This window comes from Mirounga angustirostris, unplaced genomic scaffold, assembly GCF_029215605.1.
Source record: "Mirounga angustirostris isolate CCGP_5_RB_7025 unplaced genomic scaffold, mMirAng1.0.hap1 SCAF_2, whole genome shotgun sequence".
Lineage (NCBI taxonomy): Eukaryota > Metazoa > Chordata > Mammalia > Carnivora > Phocidae > Mirounga > Mirounga angustirostris.
In genome coordinates, this window is record NW_026991710.1 from 102967437 (window position 1) to 102993995 (window position 26559).

Consider the following 26559-nt stretch of genomic DNA (forward strand, 5'->3'; position numbering starts at 1 on the left):
GATAAGGTTTTGGAGGGAAGTTATAGTGGGAAGGCAGATGGGGAACAGGGTTGGGTAGGGACTTGGAGCTTGATAGAACATGGTGGGTTTAGAGATGGCATGAGGGAGCCATAGAGCAGGGGTGGCTTATGGGGGCTGATCTGGAGCTCTGTTCTCAGAGAAAGAGATAAAGGGGTGGAACGAAGTAGAATCCAAGGAATCCACAGAGTTGTGATTTTGGTGCCTGAAATAAAGAGGATTTCAATCAGAATCAAGAGGTAGACCTGGAATTGAGGAACATTTTCCTTCTCTCCTCCCCCATACACCCCCCACCCTGAGGCCGTGAGAACCGACAGAACTATTACTCCTTAGGAAGTAGATTTGAAGGTGAACCAGAAGTGGGAATTGAACAGGATCCTTAAAATTCTAACCTGTGTCCATCTGGTCAAGCTCAATAAGCCCAGGTTCCTGGAAATCAGCCGGTTTGTATCCTTTGATATCACCTCAGTGTCCAGAGTTTACTCTAAGCCAGTGACCATATGTGTGTATTTTGGAGCATAGGACAGGAGTAGCCATGGGAACAAGACTGTTTCAGGAACATGGTTTCTGGAGGAGAAATGCCAATTCTTGAGGTCATAATGGCATTAAGTTAACTAAAAGTGGCCATTCAGAAGACCAGGGCTTCTTCACGAAGCTTTAAGGACTATAAACACCATGGGTTCTGTTGTTCAGGCAAGACTAGCAATTCTGAGGTTAAAAAAAAGGCTGAATTTGTCTTGTTTAGCAAGGGAGATGGAATATTGGAATATGGTTTACTTAAGGATTGCTTGATCAAGATTTATATACTTTTCTGAGGGAGTACAGAGGGTTTGTTCTAATAGAAGGGAGAGAACTTTTTATTAGCTCTAACAGGACTGGGGAATAATGTGAATTGGCTCTTGAACCAAAGCTGGGCTGCTTTAGCCTACTCAACTTAAAGCTGTTTCATTTTGGTTGTAAAATCCCTGATAGGATTTCAAAAATCCCAGTTCCTCAAGGTCCATGATTTAAACAATAAGGTTTCTTAGGACTATGTCCCTGATGCTCACCAGCAGAAGCAGTTTTATAGTTTTGGCCATATTTAATCAGGCAAATCAAGAAATAATTTGAATTATGTGGTCTAACCATGTTTATTGATCAGATTAACTGGAAAATATTTGAATCTCTTATTTATTTATTTTGTATCATAAAGACTCAACCTTTAGCAAAACCTAATACTCTTTGTTAGGAGTATTAAGAATGGAGAGTCTAAAGTAGGTTGTGTGTCCCAGGCATATTAGTCATGGGTTATGGTGTCTGAACCAGGGGATTCCAAAGTATGTGAGAACAGTCTGTTCCATTTCATGAACATTTATTTTTTTTATTTTTTATTTTTTTAAAGATATTATTTATTTATTTGACAGAGAGAGACACAGCAAGAGAGGGAACACAAGCAGGGGGAGTGGGAGAGGGAGAAGCAGGGAGCCCGATGCAGGGCTCGATCCCGGGACCCTGGGATCATGACCTGAGCCGAAGGCAGACGCTTAACGACTGAGCCACCCAGGCGCCCCTCATGAACATTTATTAAATAGATGATAATCATATCATACGTACTGTTGCTATGTGCCAGATTGCCCATCACTTTATACAATCTCTTAAGTCTTAACAATCCTGTGAGAAGGTAAGAGTGTTGCTACTACTATGTTATAAATGAGAAATCTGGGGTTTAGGTAACCTGCCCAAGGTCATCCAAGTGCTAAATGACTGAACCAGAAATTTAACAGGGCCTTTCTGATTTCAGATTCTGTGGTCAAACCTCTGGACCTTGCCCCTACCTCTCTCACTCTCTTTGTGAATCCATTACACGTTAGCGCCGGGATTGCCCTAGGTTTATTTTGAGTAGTGCATTTTTGCATAGGACAAATAATTACTAAGAAAATAATCACTATCCAGTTTAGGCCTCCATTAGGATGCATACTATATCTTCAGTTCCTAGTAGTAGCTCATGGGACAAACTCCTTTCAATGAATCACGAAGCACTACATCACCATCTATCCTTTGAGTGAGAAGGAATAACACTATTCAGGTTCAACCTGTGGACAAGATGAAATAAATATTGGTAAGAGGTTTCCCTTCATAGTTATTATTCTTCACTATGACTTTTGTTCCCTCTCCTTTTCCTATATTTTCAAGTCCAATAGTGCTTTTAGTCTGGACAAGATCACCAACTGTAATAATTCATACTAAGGTGTTAGTGACTAAGGGCATCATTAAACATTTTGTCTTCTTTTCAAAGGAAAGAAAACCCACAAAACCAGGGACGACAATGGCTAACACAGAGAAAGCAACTATTAGCAGCACAGATCTTGAGGCACTCATTAGTCATAAGTATCTAACTTCTCAATATACTTGATACTGAAGGATGGCAGAATATGCCTCCCCAAAATATGCTGCTTGCACATATGGATTATTTTGAGCTAAAGGCACTAAAAAAGAGCATGTGCAAGAAAGGCTCTCTGATCTCCCCTTTTCTTCCTGAAAGCAGGAGATAAAACTCCCCTGGGAAAGATGCCTTCCCAGGACCAGAGGAAAGGAATATTCTTATCACCAGAGATGGGAGTGGAGGCTGAGAGAAATCTGTAAAAACAGGCCTTGTTAAAATAACTTATCTTCCTTTAGTCTCTCCATAGGGTTTAGTTACTTTTCCACAATTGCATCTCTTTGTTCAACCTAATATATATATATGCACATAGGTTTTGCTGCTTCTTTGCATTTTTATTTCCTTATGAACGCTCCTGTGTCCCGTAAAACTTATATTAAACGAATCTGCTTCTCTCCTGTCAATCTTTCTTATGTCCATTTAATTCTCAGGCCCAGCCAGAGACTCTACGAGGGTTGAGGTTAGTTTCTCTCCCCCGAGAGTACCTGCAGGACTGTGTTCCACCTTGCAAAGTGAAGCAGTAGAATCCACTTCTTACCCTCAAGGAGCCTATATTTCAATACAGGAGACAGGCAAGTCAACAGTATCATGCAGAAGCATTACTGGGGTCACGTATGGGTGCCCAGAGCACAGAGGGAGGTGACTGAGGGTGGGAGGTGCAGCAGCGTTCTTGGAAGCAGTAACTTCCTCTTGCCCAGCCATCATATTCTGTAAGGTTGACATTATTCAAACTGAGATGTGTAGGTCAAATAACTTTCACAGCTTTCGACTGTGTTGGGCAACCTCAGTTCAAGTAGGCTGTTGAATCAGCACGTCCATGTGATGTTTCAGGTGTGTGTGTCTTGGGCACAGGAGTGGGGATGAGAGGTGTTATTCTTCTAAATGTCAGGAGAGTCATCACCACAGCAGAAGTTTCCAGAGATTCCTGCCAGTCCCAGGGTAAGGATGTAGGAGTAGGGAGTGATTTAAAGAAACTTCCGACAAATTAGGATTGGGGTTTAAGGTGAACCTGCTTCTGGCTTCTGAAGAATCACATGAACGACTCATATGGAATTTGGGGGAAAAGGAAATGGCTTTTATCAAAAGGAATGAGATCTTGCCATTTGCAGTGACGTGGATGGAACTGGAGGGTGTTATGCTGAGCGAAATAAGTCAATCAGAGAAAGACATGTATCATATGACCTCACTGATATGAGGAATTCTTAATCTCAGGAAACAAACTGAGGGTTGTTGGAGTGGGGGGTGGGGTGGGAGGGATGGGGTGGCTGGGTGATAGACATTGGGGAGGGTATGTGCTATGGTGAGTGCTGTGAATTGTGTAAGACTGATGAATCACAGACCTGTACCTCTGAAACAAATAATACATTATATGTTAAAAAAAAAAAGAAGATAGCAGGAGGGGAAGATTGAAGGGGGGGAAGTCGGAGGGGGAGATGAACCATGAGAGATGATGGACTCTGAAAAACAAACTGAGGGTTCTAGAGGGGAGGGGGGTGGGAGGATGGGTTAGCCTGGTGATGGGTATTAAAGAGGGCACGTTCTGCACGGAGCACTGGATGTTATACGCAAACAATGAATCACGGAACACTACATCAAAAACTAATGATGTAATGTATGGTGATTAATATAACAATAAAAAATTTTAAAAAAAAGGAAATGGCTTTTGTCAGGTTGTCAATTCCATTTTTGTAGGGGACTATTTTTTGTGGTTCAGGCTCTCCATGTGTTCTGATGGTGTTTATTTTTCATTACCTTGATGGTGTTTCTCTTGATTATTTAGTGGTTGGCTTTTAATTTCTTTGAACATAGTTAGAAGGTCTTATTAGGATGTAATTCCTTTCATTTTGCATAGTAAATGCAGAGATCTTAATGATTCAGGGCTCAATCCATGTGTAAGATGTTGTCATTTTCAGGGCCAGAAGCTGAATCTGCCCAAACCATGTTCTTACTATTCAGGAGTCACTCCTTTGAATGAAGTCTCTCCCTTCACCCCACCATTTCTTGTAAAGGTATGTTTGTGTTATTTGGCCATTACAACATTAGCTTGTTAAGACTCATAGCTAAATAATATAGGATTATTATTACTTATTTTACTTATTTATTTATTTATTTTTAAAGATTTTATTTATTTATTTGACAGAGAGTGGGAGAAAGCACAAGCAGGGGGAGCAGCAGAGGGAAAAGGAGAAGCAGGCTCCCCACTGAGCAGGGAGCCTGATGTGGTACTTGATCCCAGGACCCTGAGATCGTGACTTGAACTGAAGGCAGAGGCTTGACCGACTGAGCCATCCAGGTGCCCCTTATTATTATTTTTAAAAGAGTTTATTCATTTATTTATATGAGAGAGAGAGAGAGTAGGGGGCACAAGCAGGGGGAGGAGGGGAGGGAGAGGGAGAGAATCGCAAGCAGACTTTGCACTGAGCATGGAGCCCACCTCAGGGCTCAATCTCATGACCCTGAAGTCATGACCTGAGCCAAAACCAAGAGTCCCACACTCAACTGACTGAGCCACCCAGGTGCCCCTATTATTATTTTTAAAGGAATCAGAGAGTCAAAGAGAGATGTCAGAGAGAGCATATGGTAAAGGGAAAATTGGGAAAAGGAAGTCTACTGAGGGCTTCTAGAAAGCATTGGCTAACTCTTGACAAGGAACTCTATGAAAAATAACCATGACTAGGGGACAGATTGTCTGTTTTGTGGTTTTGTATTGGTTGAGACTTGTAAGGCTCTTAGGGCGGATGATTTTCTTTGCCTTCTTAGGAAGATGCTAAATTTACAGTAAGTAACCTCAAATTAAATGATGATATAGTCAGAAAGTTAATTGTTTTTGGCATAACATTCAGTCTTAAAACTTTTTTAATACTAAAAAATGAAGCATGATAGAACAATGCACTTAGAATATAGAGTATATTTAGTTTTCTTTTAAAAAATGTTTAGATCAATTTCTCATGGGAGAAAAGTTAATAATTTACTCTCACTTTCTATCTTTTGTCTAACAACAACAAAAAAACACTTTTTTTTTTTTAAAGACTATTTATTAGAGAGAGAGAATGCGAGCACACAAGCAGGGGGAGTGGGAGAGGGAGAAGCAGGCCCCCTGCTGAGCAGGGAGCCCCATGCGGGGCTCTATCCTAGGACACCAAAATCATGACCTGAGCAGAAATCAAGAGTCAGCCGCTTAACTGACTGAGCTAGCCAGGCGCCCCCCCGCCCAAAAAACAGCTACTCCTGACATAACTTAGAGCAATGGTTCCCACACTTGGCTGATGATCAGAACACCAGTAAATATTGTACAGATTCCCAGGTATCTATTCTAGAGCTGCTGTATCAATGTCCAGGGGTGGGACCCCAAGAGTCTATGTTTTCAAAGCTGTCCAGGTGATGCAGATATTCTGGCAGATTTTAGAACCACTGCCATAAAGCAAACAGGGATTTTCAATTCTCAGTCTTATCTCAGCCTCTCATTGAATGTGCTCCTGTAATGGTTTAAGGTAATAATGACCTTGTTGTAGGCTATTTCCTGTTGATTAATGACCAGTTGGAAGAAGTTGTCTCTAGGATCTTTCATTTCAGGCTGCCAATGATTACCTCACTCGAGATTCACCTGTAGTTCATATCCGTCAAGTTTTCCTCTACAAGGAACATTGCACTCTTAGGTTGTCTTAATTGCATTCCTTTTACAATTCATCTCTCAAATGCCACAGTTGCTCTAAAACAGAAAAAACAAACAAACAAGAGGATCAAAGAGTATGTCTCTGCTGGAACGAACAAGAAGCAAGAGAGGCTGGGGAGAAGATTTAGCCCTTGGGTGGATTTTGCTGAGATGTTCTATTTGTGCAGCAGTGATTTGTACCAGGTAATGTGAACTAGGTTGCCCTCAGTCTCTTTATAGATTACACCCCATTTCCTTGACCGTGCTGCTAAGTAATTCTTGGGGAATTATCCTCCCACCAACTTCTCTGTGCTAGCAGAGTGATCTGCCACATATGCTTTCACGTTATGTACTGATGGACAGCCGGTGGCTTCAGAAACCTGGCTGCCTTTCGAACCGTTCAGGCTAGAGCTGCAATCCTTCCACCCACCCCTTTCCCGTGAGGTAAAGAGAATGTTCATACCTCAGGTCTTGTTACCAGGCAACAGAGTTCCATTTGCCAATTGCCACCATTTCCTTCTCATAGTATTACAGGCCTTATTATTAACATTTAGTTCAGAGAAATTGCTGTCATTATGTGAAGTAACTTCCTTTAGAGGTTATTCATTAACCTTAGGTATTTTACTGTGTAATTATAATTGCCAAGTGCCGCAGGCTTGGAAAACCTTTGAACTCCTCAAGGTATTAGGGGACGGCAGAAAGGATATTATCTGATTTCTCTTCCTTTTCCAGTTAAGTTTTAATTTTGAAGGTGCCCCATTTCCCCTCCAGAGGTGTCTGCCTTCCTAAAGGTAAACTCTTCCCTCCCATTCTTCCAGATTGCTGACTGTAAACTCAGAAGATAACGATGAAGGAACGTGCTCCTTTAGAGTCTTGAGTTCCCCAAATACTGTAGACTGGAACGAAATTGTTCCTCCTTTGTCTTAAGGAAGCATGGTGGGGATATTCAGGAGCCCCGTGTGGTTGGCATGTACACTTGGGCATAGATGGGGCTCCTCGAAGACCTCACACAATACCTGAAATTGTACATTGTGCACAACCTGGTTCTTACAAGTGGAAGACCTTCATCCTACTGCTCACTCCCTGGCTCTATAAGAGCAATTTTTTACTGCTGGGCTTTGCAGGAGCCAGGTGTGCATTCCGTAATACGCCTATTATACAGCCATTCTCAGTAGCCATTGCTTATACAATGACCCTTCTGATCTGTCCTATTGCGTGGTTGCCAAGGACTTTGGTCCCCACCCAGTACAACTTTAGGTATGCATTTCACATATATTTTCAGGCAAAAAAAAAAAAAAAAAAAAAAACAACGTCAAAAGGAAGAAAGAAAGGAAGGAAGGAAGAAAAGCAAAAGAAAAGTTGCACCCCTGCCTCTTTGTTTTAAGACGAACCAAAGTAACTGGCATTTTTCTTCCCACAAACCCATGCCCTTGCAGCCCGGGTGCCCTAAAAAAGGAAACCTGCTTCCCTCCTCCCAGGTTTCTGGCTTCTCCACCCTGTCTCCCCACAGTCCTTCACTCCCTGCACCCAGTTCTTTCGGCCTCCACCCATACTCGGAGAAGTGGCCCGACATTCCAGGTAACCTGATTCCCCAGGCGGCAGAGGCGGGGGCCCGATGCTGGGAAGGCGCGGCCACGTGACCTTCCCTGCCCGCCAAGGGAAGTGCATACCTTACGCAGAAAACTAGGGGACAGGTGAGCCCAGGGGACTGTTTTGAATCTTTATTTTAAAAACATATATTTACTGAAAGCGTGCTTGCCTCTGCATCAGACAGCTTTGTCTTTGATCACTACAAATGAAAAGGCACGGCTGGCCGTGGGGTTTTTCTGGCGTGAACCGATCTGCAAGACAAAAGCAGCTCCCTCTCGGGGAGGAAAAGGCGGAGCGGGTTTTATGGGAGCCGCGGCGCAAGTCTGAACGCGGAGGCTTCACGCGGGGAGGGCCGAGCCGCCCTGGCAGGAGCCCGGAGCTGCAGGCCTTGGCTGGGAAGCGCGGCCCTCCGTCAGTTCCCTGGCTCGGCGGCCCTCGCTGGCCCTTGACAGCTCTCTTCTTTGATCTGTAAAATGGGAGAAAAGAGGGGACACTTTGATATTCTTTAAAAGGCTCGGGGATTTGCTGCTTCCTCCCCAAATAAAGGGCTTGTGGGGAGTTTCTTGAGAACTGGAAGGAACATGCTGTCACATGTAACAATCTAATGAGCGGGGGCCTCCTCTTCCAGTGCCCATTAATCAATCAGCCAACTCGGGAAGCAAGTAGCGTAGATTGTGTGTGCGGCGGGGAAGTAAGGGCATGGTCTCTGCTTTTAAGGTATTTATGATTTAGCTGAGGAGATGGGCAATATGAGGTAAAACATGGTAATAGCTGATATTCTTGAGTACTTCCCGCGTGCCAGGCTCTGTGTGTTACTTTCCTTTGTTCCTCATAAATTTCCATCCATTAGGCGCTCTGTTATCATCCCCGTTTTATACACATTGTGGGGAGATTATTGCGCCAGGTCACAGAGTGTGGCCGTCAGGCTGCTCAGGCGTGTCTGGCAGACTCAGGGTGGGGGGCGGGGGACGGGTAGGGGATGAGACCCATCGGCAAGCCCAAATCTGTGCAACGTCCTATGAAGGTCAGCGGTCAGTTGCCTTTTGCCTCTGCCTTGCCACTCTGGCTCGGGGAATGTTCTCGCCCTCTCTCTGGAGAGCAGGGAAGCTGCCTTGGATCACCCCTGTGGACATTTAAGCCACCACTGCCCTTTGGGACCCTACATAAGTTTCATTTCGTCCCCTTCCTCTGTCCGTACTCAGCAGTCACAACCCAGTGAGTTTCTCCTTAGGCAACATTAACCTTGTACATACATCTTGTCTGGTCCTCTGTGATTTTATTATCCAAGTAGGGAAGAAACGTCATTCAAAACAGTTAAATGTAAAAAGCCTACGAAGCAGAACTTCACCTCAGTCAAGTGGGGCTGGATGGCCTCTTAAGTCCTTTCCTCTAACGTTTAATGATTTGTTCCTTGTCTGCTTTACACGGAGCGGTGACCTTTCTGAAACATAGTCAGGGAGACTCAGGGTTTCATCAGTACCCCAAAGACAGGACTGACCGTATAGCATCTTTAACTCAGTTCACCACTCAGGAGGTCTAAAGGACCAAGCAGCAGGTGGTTTCCCACATAAACCAACATCTTGGTATTTTTTAATAGCTTCAAACGCCAGCCACTAAGGTTTTCTGAGGATCCTGGGGAGATACATCCTTTGACCAGGTGTATAATCCCAGGTCTCTGGATGCTGGGCTAATTACAGCAGCTCCCTTGGGCAGGGGTCTGAATAGGAAAGTTCTGGTGTTTGGAAAATCCCAGACTGATGAGAATGAACCCTGGGTTCACTGTTTTTCATGTTCTATCCCTAGATGATGGGATGGAGAAGGCTTGGAAATCCTTGTTTAGTATAATTCCCTCTTCTCTCCACCAGAAATATAAGTATCTGAAAATTTGCTACACTTCGTTTTGCTTTTATTGAGCACTTCTCTTTGCCTCACTTATTGGTAAAAATTACGGGAAGAGTAGGTGTAGGGAAACCCCAGTTCTAGTTTTGGACCTGCTCCTAGCCAGCCTTGGGGCCAGTTCATACTAATTCCCACCCATAGGGCCTCAGTTTCCTCACCTTTAAGAAACATAAAATAAAAATTTGGGCCAGGCCAGTGGTTTTCAAATCAGAGCAGCTCTGCTTTTGTCCTTTCTATATTGGAGTTATTGGAATTTTGTGTAAGATGTTTGTTTACAAAATGGAAGAGAGACTCACTGATAGCAACTATTACAAACCCACTGTTCCAGAGGCCCGCTGAGATTGTTAGCTCTAACATTCTACAGTTCTCTTCAAGGCACTTGGTGATGGCTGTGCTCCTTGGGAATCACAGTGTTTCGTTTGGCTGGATTATAGATTACATAAAGGAAAGGAGTGGAAGACAAGGCCGGAAGTGAAAGTTCAGTCCAAATTTGGGACTGCCATGGGTGCTGGGCCGAGGAGCCTGGGCACTGCTTCGTTGGGATCCGGGAGCCACCAGTGGCTTTTGAGAGCAAAATGTTGTCAGTTAGGATTTGCAGTGCAGCTGTAAGAGCGACCGGACTTCCTTCTGTAGAAAGCTTCTGGAGATTGGCACTGTAGGGCAGGTGTACGAACTCCATGCAGTCATTAGGGGTCCAGGCCCCTGCTCGTTTTCTGCTCTTCTGTTCTAGCGAGCCGGCTTTCGTCCTCATAGTTCATTCAGGGTCTGAGCTGGCGGCCGGACTCCACCCTCCATGCTTGCCTTGCAGCCTAGAAGGAGGAAGAGGGACCGGTGCCCTGGGGGTGTGCATCCCGGTTGAGTCAGTTCACTTTCATCAGCCTTCTCAGCAGTCCCTCACGACCCAGTTTTTTCCATCTCATTGGCCAGAACTTAGTCTCACTGCCACACCTCGTTTCAAGGGAGGCTGGGAAGTGTACAATTTATTCTGGTCAGCAGTGTGACTAGCTACAAGTCAGGCCTCTGTTACCAAGAGAGGAGGGAAAATGGATATTGGGAGGCAGCTGGTGTGTGGTCTCTGCTACAGAAAATGATCCGAATTCTGCCCTGGATTCATTTATTTGGAGGCAATGGGTGGGAGAGTAGGGACCGGGTGGAAGGAGTGAACTAGGGGAAGGAAGGGGGAATTGATGCAGGAGAGGACCTACCCGGATTTTGTCAGCTGTGCGGGAGAGAGTGGAAGGATGCAAAGAAGAGGCCCAGTTTTGGAACCCTGTGAAAGGGATGCTGGTGATGCCAGGGATTCACATGAGACATTAGAGGAAGAGGAGTTTTAAGAAAGGAGGTCGTGAATTAGATTTTGGGCATATTGAGTTTGTGGTATGGCAGGACTGGAGTTGGGGGGAGTTTGCATCATATATTTCCAAGTAAATATTAAATTTACCTAAATTAAAAAAAATTATTTTTAAAAATATTTTATTTATTTATTTATTTAAGAAAGAGAGAGAGAGAGAACGAGCGGGGAGGAGAGGGAGAAGAAGGCTCCCTGCTCAGCAAGGAGCCCAATGAGGGCTCCATCCCAGGACCCTAGGGTCGTGACCTGAGCCACCCAGGTGCCGCTTTACCTAATTTTTTTTAACCCTTATATCTAGGATGGTCTAATGTCTCAGATACTATTTTGGGCTTCCTAAGTTGTCACTTAAGGACATTCTGTTAATCATGATAGAGTAAGGCAATGGGGCTGCCTCTTCTCTGCTGAACCCAAGATCCATAGAGGTTCTCTCCCACCATTGGGCATAAGGATCCTGAGAGTTATGACAGGGATAAATGCACATTTCTTAAAAGCTTCTGCTCAGAATCCCTATGCGTTCTTCCACCCTAGAGAGCTCAAATATGGACGAAACACAAAACCCTTCAATTCTGGTCCAGAGGCATTTCATAAGTAGCAGATTTCCTTATTTCCATTTTGCTCTCAGCTTCCACCTGGCCTCACTTGACCTTCCCTGTCTTAGGCCTGTTGTTAGGGTAGCACAGACTGAGTGGTGCTGCCCCCATATTCAGGAGGGATATACATAAGGAGCCATGTCTAACATCCCGAGGCCAGGAGAAAATGTGGAGGTGAGGGCCCCTGTTGGATGGGGAGTGGCAATAGTCAACAAGGTGAATAGTAAAGGTGGTCAAGAGATTAAGGATTAAGGCAAGGGGTTGTGAGCCCAGGCAGCAGAATTTAAATCCACGGAGCACAGGCATTTATGTGGAAAGCGCTTGGTGCATCTCCCCTGGATAAAAGCAGTTCCTTAAAGACAACCCAGGTGAGATAGTGCCAAGTGTGGGCCTTAGAAAAGACATGCTCAGCGAGAGAAGAGAGAGTCGTCTTCCCCCAGCCTGCCTGGAGTGTATAGTGTTAGTGACTAGTAGGCCTGGTTATATAAACCTAGATTGGACATGCCTTTCCTTCAGAACTTTGAAGACGTTGTTCCGTTGTCTTCTGGCCCAGGGTATTGCTGTTGAGGATAGCAATTCTGACTACTAGTCCTTTATTTGTGACCTTTTTTCTCTTTCCAGAATCTTTTAGTATCTTTTCAATTTGACTTTGAAGTGCTTTGCTGTAAATCTTTTATTATTCAGCATGTTGTTCCCTTAACGGGCCCTCCCCTGTGTTCTTCAAGTATGCGGAATTTTCTCATATTATCTCTTTGATAATTTCTTCCATGATATGTTCTCTGGCTTTTTCCTTTTCTTTGTGGAAATCCTATTAGCCACATGTTAGATCTCCTAAACATCTTTTCTCTCTTATTTTTCATCCTTTTGTATTATATTCTGTGGATCTCAGTATTGCCTTCTTTATAGGGCAATGAAAATGTTTTTTTTTCCTATTATCCAAAGGGTGGTCATGGTCCAGTGAGTGGAGATGGGGCCGGGGAAGGCTTTTTTCATTATTTTGTTTGGCACTTCGTTTGGTGGGCAGCTGTTCTGAAGTTTCCCCTCATTTGCAGCTAGTCAGCACCCACATGGCTCTAGTCTTCCATATGATTTGACACCACTAAAGTTCATTGGTTCCTTGGATTTCTGAATGGAAATGGAGGCCTGCTTTGCAACCTCAGTTATTCTAGCTTTCTGTGTCTCTTTGTCTTAGAACATATGTTCATGCTTCAGGTTAGTAATGGAACTAAGGAATTGAAAAAGTGGATGATTACAAATGAATAACCTGTTGTTATTAGTCTACCTGGAGTGGTTTTAGTTCTACATAGATCCTGATGATTTAGTTGTAGGACTTCAAGCAGCCAACTCCCTGTATTGCTTGAGTGAAGTGGCTTTTCTGACAGAACATGGCATTAACCTTAGTTTTAGAATATTTTCACTTGAACATCATATTGGCATGATACCAATTTAAGACTGCCTCCTTGTTTATTGTTTTTTTTGAAGAGAGTTTGAGTGTTTTTTGAAGAGAGTTTGAGTATTTTAACAGAATAATGAAAATAATCTTACTTCTACCCTCTAGGGAACCTACCTGTCTTATTGTAGGTCAAGGCCTTGCCAGAGGAGTCCATGTGCTGCCCCCCACCCCCCAGCCCTTTAGCAAACTTTCTTCTGTTTACATTCTGCAATACTGCTATACCATCTTGGTTCTTCCATTTTTAGGCCATCTCTTCCTGCCTTGCATGCCTCTCTGCCTTCCCCTTCTTGATTCCTCTTCTTCCTCTCATTCTCTAAGTTGGTGTTTTTGGAAGGGGAGTTTGTGGATGTCCAGCCTTAGAATCACCTGGGGCCTGACCAGCTCTCTTGGATTAGCACCTCCGGGGGTGGGTGGGGGTGGCCGAGGGGTCTGCTTGCTGGTCAGGTACTCCTGGGGGTTCTCTTGCACACTGGATTTCAAGATATACAAATTCCCGATATCCACCAAGCTCAGTTCCTGACTCTGCTTCATATCTTTGGCCCTTTCTCTTGGGGAGTTCATACACTGGCAAGTTTGGCTCTCCTGCAAAGCACCAGGCCCCCCCACCCCCAGCTTCTGACCATTTATTTAGCATCGAATCTCCTAATTCCAACTATTCATAGGGACCCTCCTCTATGCCAGGTGTGACCACTCACACTTGCCATCTATTGGCACATCCCCAGGAGTTAGGTAATTTTCCCCTTGGTTATTTTATAGGTGAGGCCACAAAGCCTGGGAGGGATATATATGGTAGGACTTGTTTTGATAGACTACTAACAAATGCATATTGGGACTACATGGATGAGAGAATGATTCACCTTGTACATACTATCTTTGTAGACTTTATGTAAAGTTTGGATTTGTTGTTCTTTTTTTTGCGATACTTCTGCTAGGACCACTGGGAGGTAGGAGGGGGGAAACCAATGGTAAGTTATGTGCAAGAATTCACCATCAATAATCAAAGTGGAAAAGCCATGGGAAACTCCCAAGAATATGGCAGGGCTAGCTAGCAGGGTCCTAAAATGAGACTTTACCCAATAGTATATATATATATTTTTTTGGTGGAGTTGTGTGGTGCTTATTGACTGTTGATCATTGCAGAACTGGGTCAATCAGAGGTCAGGAAGGCAGGGAAGGGGGAAGCCGTGGGCTCACAGTTCCAGCGTTCCACGCAAGTTCTTCAGGAAGAGCACAAGGTTTACAGACCCCACTTTGGGAATTTTCTTTATCAGATTATCGGAAGAATAGATCACTGCACTGTTCACACTCTGCCTATGAAACAATGCAAATGTCATAGGAAAACAATCCCATTATGAGAAAGCAGTTAGAATCATCGCACGTTAGAAGAATTAGGTCACTGCTGGCCAGGTCTGGTGGTGATCTGAATCAGTTTTAGTGCTGGAGAGAGGAATGTTTGATCTAGCAGAGAGTGGACGTTGAGTGTACCCCCTCCGCTTCGCAGGTTGCTGATACATCCCAGAGGGTTGACTGCTTCCTCCACGGAGCTTCCCACTACAGCTGGAATAAGAGGCTTGTTTCTCCAGCTGCCTAACCTTCAGTTTTATCTGTCTCTTGTTGACCTCTCGGTTTTATAATGAGACGGTTTATTTGCTTGTGCAAATTGAGTTTTCTTAGAGAGAAATAGAACAGAGCTAGAAAGAGGCCCATGTGGTGATTGTTTCCTCGTATGGAGGAGAAAGGCCCTGGGACCAGGCACTGCAGAGGCTATTCCTGCTACGACAGTCCCTGTTGTTGGTTTATTTTAAGGCTGCGTAGTTAAATCTGGTGGGCAGAGAAATATCGCCTCCCTTGTCGGAGGTAGAAATATCTGCAGGGTTTACAAGCTAATTACTTCTTGAGTCCCTGGGAGTTCAGAGAATTTGCTTAGCAACTGGCCTGAACAGTCCCCTGCCCTCAGCTGCCCCCCAACATGACTGTACTTACTGGTGGGGCTGATGGAGCCGTTTTTGAACGAAACAAGGATTAGACATTTTGTGAAAATGGTGCCAGTCTTTTCCTCGATGGGACCTGAGCCTGTAACCCAGTCCAACAAAACGAGGGAGAACAAGCCAAAAAAAACCTTTTTAAGAAACAACACAGGCAGTAGGAAATCATACTGGTTAGGGCTTGTTTTCCTGGCTCAGAGCCTCATACCAACCTGTTGCAATCAGCTCTAGAGTGTCTATAGGGACACCCTAGTGCAGGGGCCCCTCCGAGGAAAGGAACTTTTACATTTCTGTTTGACTGGGCTTTTTGCCAGAAGCTAAGTTCAAAGTGCAGTTTCTAGTAATTTGCTGGGACTTCTCTGTGGGTTTGATAGGCCAGGACAGAAGCCTGCAAGCCGAAGTAATATTTCCTGATTTCTGTCATTTCTTAAGAAGGGAGGGAAGGTTGCAGAGGGGCTGGGGGTTGGAGGGCTTTTGTTGGCTCTGAGATCATACGGGGCCTTCCCTGCCTCCTGTCTTCCCCTGGCCTTTCTTCTTGTCTTGTCGAGGGCCACGGGCAGCTCGGCGCTGGCCTGGAATGGCAGGAGCTCTGTTCCAGAGCCCATGTGAGGTGCCCATTTGCTGCAGCCGGCAGAACCCTTCATTGATGTCCTGCATGCTAGCATTATTTGGAGCTATAAAGCTGTCGAGTAATGGCAGTATGTTCTTGTTTTCTTATATCTGTAGGATGAAAGTGAACATTTTTATAATCCTTCCCTCCTTGCCACATTTAGTTCCCTGGCGTCAAACATGTGGGCTTGATTAAAGGGGAGAAAGAGCTACAGAGAGAAGTTAGATTTTATGTCCTCTCTTTCCCTCAAGCAGCCCTGTCCCAGAGCATGGAGGGCAGAGCCCATCTTCTTGTCACTTCATCTTTGTGTTCCACGCCCCCCCCCACCCCCCCGCCGCAACCGTGTCTATCAGACCACTTGGCACATGATTCGGAATGAATCTTTGTTCAACGAAGGGGTGGGTAGTGGTGGAATCTCATTTCAAAGAAGTACTTGGTAGAACAATGTAACTTCTGTGTCAGGTAGAGGCTCCTAGGAATGGGGCTTTATTGATTCTATGACAGCTTATTTTCTGCAATGAGGAATTGTCTTCCAAACATGTTTGCTCCAGTGCCTGTTATCAGCCACTCATTACTTGCAAGGACCCAGCAGAGCACGGGAGGCAGCTGGGACAGAGGGAAGAGAAGTAGTGGGGCCAGAGTTGAGCTTTCAAGGTTTCTAGCCACATAGGCATCAGGTGGTGATCACCTTTCCAGCATCCTTTCACTACCTCCAACACCCTGAAATCCATGAAAACAAAAGTGGACAAAATCCCAGGAATTAAACCAAGGGTGTTACTTCCTTCTCCACCCCCCACCCAAAGTTCCTTCCCTTACTCCCTTAGTTCTCCTACCATGCACTTCTTTTCATTTGCTAATTCACCTCGGAAAGCCTGACTGTATGTGCTGCTTTTCCTCTAGCCTGGAAACTTGAATTACAGCAATTTGACATTATAACATAATTCCACTGCAATAAAGCAATTTGGGGCTGGCAGTGATGATGGAGTAGATGTTGGTGGAAGTGGGGAGCAGGGAGTTTACTACAATGAATTTTTTCTGTAGTTGTTTGAGAAAAGCTAGCATAAAGCCATGCTGCTATGAAATCTTATTTAAATAGATTTCAACGGTCTTTAATTACCATTAAAAAACCCCGGGGAACTAACATAACATAATATAAAAAAAAAAGAATGACAAAAAAATAAATAAAAAATAAATGTAAAAAAACCAAAAACGCCAAAAAACCCCCCAAACACCCCAGAACTTTGTGGCAAATTGTGTCTAAAACCAGGCCCCGGCAGCTCCGAAGGTAAGTCTCAGGGAGACCCCGGAGAGCAAAGGAAGAGATGAACTTAAAAATTCTCCTTGCCAAGTGACTTCTCACACCATGGTGTCATGAGATTGGGCAGTTTATTCTTGAATGAAGCAAAGACAGCTTTCTCATCATCGGACAGCTCTCTTAAGGAAGGTCATGGATTTCCCAACATGTACCTGATGATGACACATCTCTATTTAAAAGAAGAGAGACACCTGCAGAAGACATGAGCTTTAAAATTGATTTAAAGCCTGTGTTATTGCTTCCTCTCAGTTCCTGCATGTGCTAGGGATGGGGGCATATAATAAACTGCATCATGCCTCCTATCTCTATGTGAGGCCTTTGGCATTTATGGAGATAACATCGCCAGTTTCAACTACTTGTGAGGCATCCTAAAAGCCCATGATACATATAATTTGTATCTCCATCAGGCCCAAAGCTCTGAAATTTTATCTTGTGCGTGGAAGCGAGCCTCCTATGCGGTGCGTAAACTGCCCAGCTACCTCAGTGTGATTCTGTTGTTCTTCCCATATCACAATTGATACAGCCCAGAACTCTTGTCCAGTGATCATTTGGTTCCTTGTGAAGAAATGGACCTGTACGGAAGTCACAGTTTGATGGAAAGGACAAGGGAAAGGTCTAAGAAAATGAAAGTTCTTAGCCAGAAAATATTTTTATAGAATTTGTAATCCTGGATTTTTAACCTCATTCACTTATTAAGAAGCTGAAAGAGTTACTTAAGCTTCTCCAATATGCTTTCCTACACGTCATGGTGGATGTTATATGCTATAGTGATATTTAAGAATCTGAGAATTTGCAAGTTAAAAACTTTTGGGGTCATGGGCTTGGTTTTTCATTTTTGCTCTGCTTGGGATATCCTGGCAAAGAGTCCCTAGATTATTGTGCTGTTAAAATTATTTTTAGTACTCGTTTTGAGACAAGCACTATCATAGGCCCATAACATTTAAATGAGCAGTATTGAAATGAATGACATAAACAATACATTTATAGCATCGCTAAACTGCAGAGCAGCTTCATGTAAGTAAATGGGTATCCTTGATTAGAAAAAACTTAGAAATTAAAAGCATTAGGAGGCAATTATCCGTATTGCACAAGAATTCCTCGCCTTAAGAGAGGGTTGGCTATAGGTTATGCGTCAGGTATGGGTGGTGTTTCTTTGGTTCTTTAATTGAGGTGGTTCTGCCAATTAAGTACAGACCACTCCCAAGCAGCTCTTCCTTTCCACCCCCATACCCGCCTCCTCTTTTCTTTTGGACTCCTTTCTTCCAATTCAATTAATTCCAAAGCCGGCATAACAACTGGGTGGGAAGGAGGAAGGAACTAAAATGTAGTAAGTGTCTTCACTATTTTACATACATTACCTCATTTAATTCTCACAATGCCCTCTGAAGTGAGGTGCTGCTAACACCCCATTTTGCAGATGACGCTCGGAAATATTAAGTAACTTGCTCTAAGTGCCACAGCAATAAGGTAGAGGGGCTTCCATCCAGATTTGTGCAGCTGTGAGCCCCGAGCTCCTGCAGTGCCCCTCCACCCCCACCCCATGGTGGGAGGATGTGGCCTGTTTGTGGTTGGGTGAAGGGCATTTCAAGGCCTTCCTCTTCCCCCAAGGACTGATCACTTCATTTCATTTATAGTGATTCTCCCTGATACACTGAAAAATACAGTTCCATCAAGGAACACGTCTATTGTATAAAGCAAGGAGCATCTGATTCCTTTTTTCCTATGTCTATGAATGCTAGAGTTCAAGGGTCATGCTTGTAGTAAATGCACTTCCAGAAAAGCTACTCTTTTAACTCATGGCACCTTATTCTTTATTTTCAAAATAATCCCAGACATCTTAGCCAGAAAGCTATACATCTAGGCTATAATTTTAAATTTATCACTATGCTATCCTTGTGAAAACTTTCAACTCAACTTTTCTTTTTCCCCTTAAATATGTCTAATACCACCATTACTTACTAACTGTGGATTGAAATAGCAAGTCATTATGATGCCTGAATTAACATCCAAAACACACTGGTTTTCTTCCAGGATTCTCATATCTATTATTGTTAAAACATATAACTTTTAAAACTCAAATGGTTTTCCCAAGCCAATTCTCTAATCACAGACATAAATTTCACTCCATTAAGGAAAGGAAACCAGGCAGTATGACTAAAGTTAGGAATATGATCAAATTTCAAGGGAAGGGAAAAAAAAAAAAAGATTAGGCATGGAATTTTTTCCATTGCTTTTGCTTGCGAAATATGGTTAAAATAAACCCCTGCTTTCCTGCACACATAAAGTGTGCAGTCCTATAAAGTGAGAGGTTAGATTTAGGTATCGCTCTGATTTGGCAGGGCATTTTGCAGGGAGGCAGTATGTGAGTGCCGCCCACTTTTCTTTGGAATGGGGGAAGGGGTCTCGGGACTGGTGAGAGCCAGTAAGACAGGTTCTCCTCCTTTCTGTATCATCATAGGGTGGTTGGAAGTTACTCAGTTGCATTTTCTCCCATGAAATACCTGTTGCATATGTATGAGTCCTCTAAATAATGACGGTCCCCGAGAACTTGTAACTAGGCAGGCCTAAAGATAAGGAACAGGGATGTGTGTGTGGGGGGGATTCTAGCTCCACATGCTATGGATGGTAGGTTCAGTGGTATTCTTTTGATTGCTACTCCTGAAAATACCTCAGCTTCTCAAGGGTTGCTTTTTAATGTTTATCAAGACTTTTTTTTTTTAATAGAAGTCTCTTTTCAATCTCTTAGACCTGCTTTCTTGCTATTTTTAAAAACTCAGTTGTGTTCAACTATTTCCTGAAAATGTTAACTCTTCTACTATCTGTATTACTACCTGTATTAAGAACACGAGACAAGATAGTCTCCATGTTCACCTTCACCAACAAGCGCATGTTTCCTTTGAGATTGTCCGTAGGATGCAGGTTCTCGATTTCATAGGAATAGCCACATATATGTTTTAAAAAAATACACAAGGTAATATAAAGTAATGTTTTATGTTTACCTTATAGCTGAAATACATTTATATAGTTTGATTTTGAAATAGGTCATTATAGTTGGCAGAGAAGGAAACGTTTTTTAAAGTTCTTCTAGTGAGTTAAAAAGGAAGACAAGCAAAGTTTATTTTTTAAATGTGCACTATTCTGGAAATGAGAATTATTAGAAATATACCTTTTGGGAAGCAAAGCAGCAACAAGTATTAAAATTTAAAGAAAATGACAACATATCCTACAACTCAGCAGTCTTGCACTTGGAGATCTGTATCATATAAAAAATGCCACAGTTATCATCAAGTGCCTCTCTGTTGTATCACCGTATTTGAATTTTTTGTTTATGACTTAATGGCATTATCTCCTATTCTTCTTGTCATTCGTTCATTCATTCATTCATTCATTCATTCATTCAGTCTCTTCTCCCATCAAAATATGAATTCTATGAAAACAAAGACTGTGTTTGTTTCCCTTATGCCTAGAACTCTAGCATCTAGAATAGTCCCTGGCACAGAGTAGGTCCCCATTAAAATCCTTTGTATGAAAGGAATAAAATACCAATAGATCAGGATGTATGTTGAAGTATAGTTATTGAAATATTATTGTAGTGGCAAAAAACTGTAATCAAGAGGATGCCCATTAGTGAGGGACTGTTTGGGAGCCCCATCATGCCTGGCTAAGCTGAATCATGTAGAAGTTAATGGCATGGCTCTAGTATCAGGCTGTCTGAGCTTTAATCCCTATATTCATCTTAAATGTGTAATGAACAGCCTTGGGAAAGGTGTTAAGTTTCTATGGCTTAGTTTTCTTATGCATAAAATGAGGACAACAGCAATACCAATCTTGTAAGGTTTTTGTGAGAATTAAGTAACATAAGCAACTTACATGATAACAGTCCCTGGTACATAGTAAGCACTCAATAAATACGAATTATTCTTATTTCATGAACTCTTAAAGAAAGTGAATTAAATGTCACTTAACTTGGAGGAAGTTCCATGATGCACTGTTTAGTGGACAAAATATGATACAAAGAAGTATATGTAATGGATACTATGTTTATAAATCTAACAATAATAATAAAAATCCTATGTATATGTTTAATATGCTTAAAAAAGCATAAAATTACAGAATATATATAGTAGGTATATAAAGCTGGGTGCGAGAAGGGCAGGATTAAGGGGTGGGAAAGAGGAGACAGGAAAGCTGAAAGAAAACAAAATGTCTAAGTGATAAGAAATTCACATTACCAAGGCATTACCAAAACCATGATTAAAATTACAGAATATATGTGTGTATGAATGTGTACGTGATAAGGTGCTTAAAAAGTGAGTCTCTAAATATGAATGGTGTTTGTCTCAGGGACTCCAGATAATTTCTTCCTTTATGTTTGGATATATTTTAATTTTTGATAACAAGCATGTATTATTGATGTAATCAGAAAAAATTTAGTATAAGGGAAAAAGAAAAAAGCAATATTTCTTTCTCTCTATAACTCTCTATGAAAGGAAGAGAGACAGCGTTTGGTTGGATGTGTCTCTCTTCTCGAGGTTCCAGAGCCTGGGGAGTTGTGGGTACTCAGTTTGGAAGGATCACTTGGCCACGTGGTCTGAGTACAGGATGGATTTAGTTTTCGGGAAATTACATGCCTGCTACCTCAATCTTCTGTTTTGGAAGGGTGAACTCAAACCTGAGGGATTATATGAATGAAAGGTGTAAACACAGGCAAATGGACCACAGAATTCTTGAAAATGGGAGTGAAGGGAATCACAAATGCCCATATCCTCAAATAATTCAGCCATAGCAGGCTCTATGGACCCCAAATCTAGAAATTTTCTTAAAATTCCACTTTACTTTGTTAAAACTTTGTTCAAAAACCCAATTACCTTTGTATCACTTTTAAGGTAAAGTTGAAATTCTTAAGGCTGGTCTTCCAGAGTATCGATGCCTTTGCTAACTTTCTCTCCTAATATTTCTTTATATGGGCTTTCTGCTTTCATCAATGTGGTCTTCCAGCATCCACTCAAAATCTCTCCTTCCCTCATTCATGCCCTTGTCCCTACTTTTCCCTTTACTCAGCCCTTCAGCTGTGGCTCAAGTCTATCTTCCCTGAAAGAATTTTGAATTGTTCTGGTCCCAGGGACTTCTCTGCCCTGTTTTTCTGCTAAGTATATCATATCATTACCTTCACTACCCCGCTCACTTAGCACCCAGGGTGTACTTCCTTAAACAGTCATCCAACCTCATATGTAATTTTTCTCTTCTTCAGCCAGGAAACTCCTCATGGGTGAGGCTTGTACCTTTTCCTTTCTTGTATTTCCACAGTTCCTAATGCATTGATTTAGGTATAATTGGTGTGTAGTAAATTTTTTGCTGATTGATAGGTGTAATTTATTTGCATGTAAGCTCGTCTCTCTGGATCAAAATGCCCACCCAAACATGGAAAACAACTTTAAGAGCCTTTCAAACCTTGGGTATGTGTGTGTGCTCAGGGATAGGAATCAGTTTGTGATAAGAGGGATGAATGAAAAATGAAACTAAACAAGAGGCATTTAATTTTTGAAAACTGGAACCTGAAATATTAATAGGGACATTAGTAGCTAATGCGTTTATAGCTTTTATTATGAGCTAGTCTGTCCAAATACTTAACATATATTTACTCATTTAATCCTTAAAACCACCCTATGAGGTAGATACATTATTGTTAGCCCCATTTTACAGAGGATGAAACACAACTGATCCGGTTCCTATGCGTATTGAGTTTCTTTAAACTGTTTAATTGAAATATGAATTTGATGATTTTTGACTTGTAAATTGACCTCTATGGCTACATCTGTACAAAAAACAAAACTCACAGACTCAAGTACTTTGTAGATGTTATGACTATGATTCTGCTTAAGATGAGGTTTAAAAGAAATGAAGTTGGCTTAAAGAAAAATTAGCAAATATCACCCAAGGAAAGTTTTCTAAGGCGTACATGTTGTGAAGAAGCTATTTATGTGTAACCTGAGAATTCTGTCACTGCCTTTTTTTTTGGAGGGGGGGGGGTTTAAAAGTCAGCATATAATTCCTAAAAGAAATTTAATAGTTACATCTGGTTTCAAGCCAAAGACAGCTTTATTATCTACCTCATTCAAATGATCTTGGCTATGTATGATTATGATTTTACCCCCAAAGGCTGAAAATTTGCTATTAACAAGAGATGCTCAAAATAATTTTCTAATAGTCTCCAAAGGGAATTTTAAGGCAAGAGTTCCAAAGATGATGGTAGTATTTTGTTACTCAAGTTCTGGAAAGACCAAACCATTATTCCAAGGTGGGACAGCTCTTCAACGGCAGAGACAGATGAAGATCCAGGGCTTTTGACTCTACTCCACTGCATTTTCTGCTGAACTACACTACCACTAAAGGTGTCAGTGACGACTTTTGGGCTGGCCCTGGAGGTAGCGTTGGGAGAGAAAAGAGAGCAGTCCTTTGGGAGTTGACATAAGGATGTGGTACTCTCCTTTAGGAGCACCAGGGGAGTATCAAAATGGTGAAAACTGAAAAATTAGTCAATCTTTGTTGTCTATTTAGCTATTGTGTGTGTGGGGGGGGCTAAAGAGATTGTTGGATTGTTGTTATGTTCCTCACTAAGAAGAAAGAATAATAATTTCTCATGAGCCAATCTTAAGGGTTTGAAGGCCCAGAAGCTCTCATCCAATTTTGTGGATCCATTTAAGTGTTTACTGTATATCAGGAATTATTCTAGGTACTTTCCATATATTACCTCAATTAATTCTCCCAATAGCCCATTGAGATGGTGACTTTTTGTATAGTGTCCTATTGTACAGATGGGGAAGCCAAGTTGCAGAGAGGTTACATAACTTGTTGTAGTTTGCCCAAGATTACATTACTATAAAGTAGTTGAATTGGGATTCAAATACAGAGAGTTGGGCTTCAAAACCTCAACAATTAACAAAATTTTGTTATTGAAAATTTCAAGCATTCACAAAGGTAGAGAGAATAGTGCAACGAACCTCCCTTTACCATCTCCCAGATACAACAATCATTAACTCATGGCCAATTTTATTCCACCTGTATCTCTACCTACTTCTCAGTCTCCCAGCCCCCTTCCTAGACTGTTTTTAAGAAAGGGTAGATGTCCTACCATATCATCCATAAATATTTTAGTAAGTATTGCTAAATAAATAATGGCTTAAGAAACACGCTCTTTTTCATAAGATGGGCATAGTACTGTTGTCTCTTCTTTTTGTGACATTGGCAGCTTTGGAGACCATTGTCTAGATTTGTGATATTCTATTATTTCTTATTAGTTTATTTGCTGGAATACTTTCCCTATACCAACTATTTGATTATCCTGATGTATAGTTTGCATGGGGAAAGCCAGATAGATGCTATATTCAGAACCACCTCTGCTGCTCTTTTTTTTTTTTTAAACTAGTCTCAATGAGTTGGTTTCTTAACATCAGCTAAACTTTGTCACTTCATTTGTTTAAAGTATCATAATGAACTTATGGATGCTTCAATATATTCTTTATTTCATGCATTTTCTTATCAATGTTTAAATTGTCCCATTTTGGCCAGTGGGAACCTCTTCACGTTGGACTTATGAGTCCTTCAACCGTTATCAACAGCTTTTTTTCTGGTATGACAAGATTTTTTAGGCTCATCTTGTGTATTTCTGTCCTTAAATCTAGAATTAGGCGTTTTTCCAAGGAACTTTTATGGGAAATGGTATTGTTTAGAGACCATAACCTGGATGTGAGGGGTGCTTATTGCTGCTGGATTGATTGTCGCCCCCTCCTTCCTTCCTCCCTCCTCCTCCTCCCACCTTTCCTCCTTTTCTTTCTTTTTAAAGAGAAACTAAATAATGAGTTCTTACTGACCCTTATTTGTTTTGTCTTTCTATATAAATTTATATATAAGTAATAGTATTTCAGAATAACAATATAAATCATTATTATTAAAGCATGATTATCAAAAACAGTTTAACTTTATCTTTCACCTTTTCATCTTTAGGGTATATGCCACTAGGGACATACAGTCAAACTATTGGTTTTTAGCCAATTCTTTTCAGTAAAATCTACCAACTTCCTAGGTAGTTAAATTTATTTGTTTCATTTTGCTTTAGAGTTGTAGTGTAGATATCTTAAATTTTATTTAATTTTGTTTTAAGGTCATGTAAAACAATGTGTATTCAGAGAAGTTTGGCCTCCATTGCTGTCTTCCTCTCCTCTGTAAGTAATTTTAAAAAAACTTCATTGCTTATCTTTCTGCTTTTTTTAATAGCAGCAAGTATACATAGATATTGGTGTCTCCCCCGCCTCCACTTTTTTAGATAAATGTTTGCTTAATATACACATTTTCCTCCACTTTTTAAAAAAAACAATGTTATACCATTTATCTCAGCAGTCACTCCTTAGCAGCATACACACACATATTTCTCATCCCCTTGAAAGCTGCAGAGTTTATTCAACCAGTCCCCAAATGATGGCCATTTGATGGTTTCCTGTCTCACTTGAAGGTCTGTCCATATGTTGGTCAAAATCTAAAGACATTTATGTAGGGGGAGAAGTCCCATTCCAGCAAAGGGGTAAAATTAGGTGAAATGTATTCTACAATTTGGGTTAACCTCCTATTTATTATAGTCTCTGTAAGATAAGAGAATCTTTCTGCTCAGTCGTGGGCTTTGGGAAGTAATAGGAGAATCAGAGTCATGTGGTTTTTAACTATCCAGGTGGTTCCTAGTAATGGAGATACAAATTGGTGTAGTTCTCCTACCTTAACTTTTCACATGTAGATGGTAATGTGCTGGAAGCAGCTACTAGCTTCCAGGAGATCATATGCTCATATGACACTGACATTACTAACATACTATTCTTGGCTTCCCCCAGTTTTATCTCTACCTGTTTATCTTATCTTTTAAAGAGTAAATTTAGCCTTGTGTATGCAAATATCACTCTATGCAAATGCCCGTCTTCTGCTTGGGTATCCATCCATATACCTCCAACCTAAGGCATCTAAAATTAAATGTATCATCTTGGATATCTTGCATACAATGTGAGAACGTGTGCCCTACTCTCTATCCTTATTTTCTTTTTTTTTTAAAGATTTATTTATTTGTGAGAGAGAGAGAGTGCGTGCGCATGGGGGGAAGGGCAGAGGGTGGGAGAGAATCCTCAAGCAGACTCCCCATTGAGCATGGAGCCCAACATGGGGCTTGATCCCAGGTCCTTGAGATCATGACCTGAGCCGAAATCAAGAAGTCAGATGCTTAACCAACTGAGACACCCAGGTGCCTGTTTCTGTCCCTATTTTCAATGATGCACTATTTTCCTAGATTTAAAACCACTGGTGGCGTATCTCTATTTACTTAACCTTTGCACTATCTAATTTGACCAAGTCTCCTAGATTAGGTATTAATTTACCTGGGGTCATATGAAAACTTGGACATGACCGTCATATGCAAAAAAGAGTCCTTAAGAGAAATCTGTATCAGCAACAGTTTTTCCTTGGCCGCTTCCTATGGGTCGATGGGTTAGATAAAGATATGAAAGCATACTGGTCAAATGTGACTGGAAGAAACACTGAATGTGTAGAATAAGGTACTAGGAATAATGATTCAAGAAGCTGGAATAAATGAGCTCCAATTAAACAAAAGACACTGATCAAATGCCCCATGCAGTCTTATT

The 26559-nt window shown here is 41.8% G+C and overlaps 1 long non-coding RNA gene across 1 annotated transcript in view; it reads left to right on the forward strand.

Moving 5' to 3' along the window:
- Nucleotides 1–3988: 3988 nt before the first annotated feature.
- The window catches only part of LOC123848260 (uncharacterized), a 319093-nt gene continuing 296522 nt past the window's right edge, over nucleotides 3989–26559 (forward strand). The window contains exons 1-2 of the long non-coding RNA XR_010409535.1: nucleotides 3989–4446; nucleotides 4578–4730. This is a non-coding gene — a long non-coding RNA (uncharacterized LOC123848260). The remainder of the gene's footprint in view (nucleotides 4447–4577; nucleotides 4731–26559) is intronic.